The sequence below is a fragment of the Ambystoma mexicanum genome, chromosome 3q, assembly GCF_040938575.1.
Source record: "Ambystoma mexicanum isolate Mex_15411 chromosome 3q, UKY_AmexF1_1, whole genome shotgun sequence".
Taxonomy (NCBI): Eukaryota; Metazoa; Chordata; class Amphibia; order Caudata; family Ambystomatidae; genus Ambystoma; species Ambystoma mexicanum.
The window spans coordinates 1139611124-1139616123 of NC_090926.1; the positions used below are offsets into that span (position 1 = coordinate 1139611124).

Here is a 5000-nt window from a genome sequence, read left to right on the forward strand (position 1 = left end):
GGCAGCAAAAGACTGTACTTTCACTGGGTCGCAGGTAGGGGGCCTCTCCTGAATGCATCTGCCAAGGAAGGTCTAGAAGTGACACGAGAACCCTTGTGCTGACACACAAAAAAGGCTCGGCAGATAGCTTGCGTGCCAGTTGCTCCATCCTCTGTATCCACATGGACCCCTCCCAATATCTGCTGTAAAGATGCAGGCAAGGAAAAGCGCAGGATGGGCTTCTTACAGACGGAGGCGATGCCAGGCGTCGATGGCTCTAGCGGCAACTAGTGTCAGGGTGGAAATATAATCGTGGCCCCCACCCCTAACAGTCAGAGAGTCCTGGATGGGAGTCTTCCCAATGTCTGCTTTATCGTCCATCCTATAATCAACATGCTTGTTTACATCTTGTTTTGGGGACATTTCCGAGCAAATTGCAAAATTGCAGCTCAGTTCAAACCGAGACGTAGTCGGCAGGGTTCGAACCTGCACGGGGAGACCCCAATGGATTTCGAGTCCATCGCCTTAACCACTCGGCCACGACTACCCATGAGAGTAAAACTCTCACTCGAAAGATCGTGCTGTGCTTACACAATAGAGTCCTTACTCTCTACCGCCTTGCCTCTAGATCTTGTCCTGTACTTTCCACCCTTTTCTCTCATCATGCACCGTTCTTTCTCCTCACAAGTTTCTTTTAAATGTACATATACGTTTGAAATTGCAAAACCAAAACTGTCAAAACGTACCAGTTTCTCTGCGTTGTTCAAAAGGATGAAGCCGCTTTTACTCCTAGGATCTTGCTTGAATAGCTCAAGTGCGCCACAGCCTCCTTTAGTAATTGTATTATACTGCTACTTTAAAATTGTTTTCCAAACCAGAAAAGAGTAAATAATAAAAGCAGGCGCTGCGCCGTAGTCGAGAGGATTTGAACCTGCGCGGGGAAACCCCAATGGATTTCTAGTCCATCGCCTTAACCACTCGGCCACGACTACTCCTGAGCAAACATGTTTCTACTATAAACTTAACACTTTAGCCACACACACTGTCTCCTCCGCCCCTTACTTTATGCCGCTCTGCACCGTTCTCTTTTGGCCCTCCCATGACCCTTGAAAATGCATTCAAAAGTCAGAATCTCTATGGTCTGGCCCAAGTTCCTTAAATGCCATATCCCCTCCGTGCCAAGCTCGGACTAAGTGCCAGGGACAGATCTGTGCTAATAAACCTAGCAAGCGGCCAGGCAGCAGAGCCTCACCTTCACTAGGTTGCACTGGCTTCGGCCAGCTCCAAATTGAAACTGTTAACAGTCTCCTGTTTGGAAGCATGCCTGGGCAGGGGCTGTCTCTATGCAAATCGAGTTGCAGAGGCCTCCTGGGAGCCAATTTCGGCAGGCCATTTTGACAGGCTCCAGAGGAATAAATGGCCGCACAAGTGGTCCGGTAGTTAGTCTAAGCCATATGGCAAAGATTTGGGTGGTGGGCCTTCTGGGCATGTGGCCCTAAGTCTCAGAGGACCGCAGAATGGGTCCCTTCTGCCCATATAGAGAGGTCTTGGCCGATCGGGGCCGAGAGGACAGTGGCCTCACCACCCTCTGACGGTTCTCCTGGGCGCCCTTCCTCTGCTCTCTGCTGTTGTGGCAGAAAGCTGTTCCTTCAGTCCCCTGGCTTGCACAGGGCAGCAAAAGACTGTACTTTCACTGTGTCGCAGGTAGGGGGCCTCTCCTGAATGCATCTGCCAAGGAAGGTCTAGAAGTGACACGAGAACCAGCACAAAAAAGGCTCGGCAGATAGCTTGCATGCCAGTTGCTCCATCCTCTGTATCCACATGGACCCCTCCCAATATCTGCTGTAAAGATGCAGGCAAGGAAAAGCGCAGGATGGGCTTCTTACAGACGGAGGCGATGCCAGGCGTCGATGGCTCTAGCGGCAACTAGTGTCAGGGTGGAAATATAATCGTGGCCCCCACCCCTAACAGTCAGAGAGTCCTGGATGGGAGTCTTCCCAATGTCTGCTTTATCGTCCATCCTATAATCAACATGCATGTTTACATCTTGTTTTGGGGACATTTCCGAGCAAATTGCAAAATTGCAGCTCAGTTCAAACCGAGACGTAGTCGGCAGGGTTCGAACCTGCGCGGGGAAACCCCAATGGATTTCAAGTCCATCGCCTTAACCACTCGGCCGCGACTATCCATGAGAGTGAAACTCTCACTCGAAAGATTGTGCTGTGCTTACACAGAAGAGTCCTTAGTCTCTACCGCCTTGCCTCTAGATCTTGTCCTGTACTTTCCACCCTTTTCTCTCATCATGCACCGTTCTTTCTCCTCACAAGTTTCTTTTAAATGTACATATACGTTTGAAATTGCAAAACGAAAACTGTCAAAACGTACCAGTTTCTCTGCGTTGTTCAAAAGGATGAAGCCGCTTTTACTCCTAGGATCTTGCTTGAATAGCTCAAGTGCGCCGCAGCCTCCTTTAGTAATTGTATTATACTGCTATTTTAAGATTGTTTTCCACACCAGAAAAGAGTAAATAATAAAAGCAAGCTCTGCACCGTAGTCGGCAGGATTTGAACCTGCGCGGGGAAACCCCAATGGATTTCTAGTCCATCGCCTTAACCACTCGGCCACGACTACTCCTGAGCAAACCTGTTTCTACTATAAACTTAACACTTTAGCCACACACAATGTCTCCTCCGCCCCTTACTTTATGCCGCTCTGCACCGTTCCCTTTTGGCCCTCCCCTGACCCTTGAAAATGCATTCAAAAGTCAGAATCTCTATGGTCTGGCCCAAGTTCCCTAAATGCCATATCCCCTCCCTGCCAAGCTCGGACTAAGTGCCAGGGACAGATCTGGGCTAATAAACCTAGCAAGCGGCCAGGCAGCAGAGCCTCACCTTCACTAGGTTGCACTGGCTTCTGCCAGCTCCAAATTGAAACTGTTAACAGTGTCCTGTTTGGAAGCATGCCTGGGCAGGGGCTGTCTCTATGCAAATCGAGTTGCAGATGCCTCCTGGGAGCCAATTTCGGCAAGCCATTTTGACAGGCTCCAGAGGAATAAATGGCCGCACGAGTGGTCCGGTAGTTAGTCTAAGCCATATGGCAAAGATTTGGGTGGTGGGCCTTCTGGGCATGTGGCCCTAAGCCTCAGAGGACCGCAGAATGGGTCCCTTCTGCCCAAATAGAGAGGTCTTGGCCGATCGGGGCCGAGAGGACAGGGGCCTCACCACCCTCTGACGGTCCTCCTGGGCGCCCTTCCTCTGCTCTCTGCTGTTGTGGCAGAAAGCTGTGCCTTCAGTCCCCTGGCTTGCACAGGGCAGCAAAAGACTGTACTTTCACTGGGTCGCAGGTAGGGGGCCTCTCCTGAATGCATCTGCCAAGGAAGGTCTAGAAGTGACACGAGAACCCTTGTGCTGACACACAAAAAAGGCTCGGCAGATAGCTTGCGTGCCAGTTGCTCCATCCTCTGTATCCACATGGACCCCTCCCAATATCTGCTGTAAAGATGCAGGCAAGGAAAAGCGCAGGATGGGCTTCTTACAGACGGAGGCGATGCCAGGCGTCGATGGCTCTAGCGGCAACTAGTGTCAGGGTGGAAATATAATCGTGGCCCCCACCCCTAACAGTCAGAGAGTCCTGGATGGGAGTCTTCCCAATGTCTGCTTTATCGTCCATCCTATAATCAACATGCTTGTTTACATCTTGTTTTGGGGACATTTCCGAGCAAATTGCAAAATTGCAGCTCAGTTCAAACCGAGACGTAGTCGGCAGGGTTCGAACCTGCGCGGGGAGACCCCAATGGATTTCGAGTCCATCGCCTTAACCACTCGGCCACGACTACCCATGAGAGTAAAACTCTCACTCGAAAGATCGTGCTGTGCTTACACAATAGAGTCCTTACTCTCTACCGCCTTGCCTCTAGATCTTGTCCTGTACTTTCCACCCTTTTCTCTCATCATGCACCGTTCTTTCTCCTCACAAGTTTCTTTTAAATGTACATATACGTTTGAAATTGCAAAACCAAAACTGTCAAAACGTACCAGTTTCTCTGCGTTGTTCAAAAGGATGAAGCCGCTTTTACTCCTAGGATCTTGCTTGAATAGCTCAAGTGCGCCACAGCCTCCTTTAGTAATTGTATTATACTGCTACTTTAAAATTGTTTTCCAAACCAGAAAAGAGTAAATAATAAAAGCAGGCGCTGCGCCGTAGTCGAGAGGATTTGAACCTGCGCGGGGAAACCCCAATGGATTTCTAGTCCATCGCCTTAACCACTCGGCCACGACTACTCCTGAGCAAACATGTTTCTACTATAAACTTAACACTTTAGCCACACACACTGTCTCCTCCGCCCCTTACTTTATGCCGCTCTGCACCGTTCTCTTTTGGCCCTCCCATGACCCTTGAAAATGCATTCAAAAGTCAGAATCTCTATGGTCTGGCCCAAGTTCCTTAAATGCCATATCCCCTCCGTGCCAAGCTCGGACTAAGTGCCAGGGACAGATCTGTGCTAATAAACCTAGCAAGCGGCCAGGCAGCAGAGCCTCACCTTCACTAGGTTGCACTGGCTTCGGCCAGCTCCAAATTGAAACTGTTAACAGTCTCCTGTTTGGAAGCATGCCTGGGCAGGGGCTGTCTCTATGCAAATCGAGTTGCAGAGGCCTCCTGGGAGCCAATTTCGGCAGGCCATTTTGACAGGCTCCAGAGGAATAAATGGCCGCACAAGTGGTCCGGTAGTTAGTCTAAGCCATATGGCAAAGATTTGGGTGGTGGGCCTTCTGGGCATGTGGCCCTAAGTCTCAGAGGACCGCAGAATGGGTCCCTTCTGCCCATATAGAGAGGTCTTGGCCGATCGGGGCCGAGAGGACAGTGGCCTCACCACCCTCTGACGGTTCTCCTGGGCGCCCTTCCTCTGCTCTCTGCTGTTGTGGCAGAAAGCTGTTCCTTCAGTCCCCTGGCTTGCACAGGGCAGCAAAAGACTGTACTTTCACTGTGTCGCAGGTAGGGGGCCTCTCCTGAATGCATCTGCC

General features: G+C 50.6%; 4 non-coding genes across 4 annotated transcripts; all 4 read right to left on the reverse strand.

Moving 5' to 3' along the window:
- Positions 1 to 444: 444 nt before the first annotated feature.
- Positions 445 to 526, reverse strand: TRNAS-CGA (transfer RNA serine (anticodon CGA)). Its single transcript has one exon. It is a non-coding gene; the product is annotated as a tRNA-Ser (tRNA).
- Positions 527 to 2083: 1557 nt separating this feature from the next.
- On the reverse strand, positions 2084 to 2165 carry TRNAS-UGA (transfer RNA serine (anticodon UGA)). The gene has a single exon. It is a non-coding gene; the product is annotated as a tRNA-Ser (tRNA).
- Positions 2166 to 2528: 363 nt separating this feature from the next.
- Positions 2529 to 2610, reverse strand: TRNAS-AGA (transfer RNA serine (anticodon AGA)). The gene has a single exon. It is a non-coding gene; the product is annotated as a tRNA-Ser (tRNA).
- Positions 2611 to 3732: 1122 nt separating this feature from the next.
- On the reverse strand, positions 3733 to 3814 carry TRNAS-CGA (transfer RNA serine (anticodon CGA)). The gene has a single exon. It is a non-coding gene; the product is annotated as a tRNA-Ser (tRNA).
- Between the last annotated feature and the right edge of the window lie 1186 nt (positions 3815 to 5000).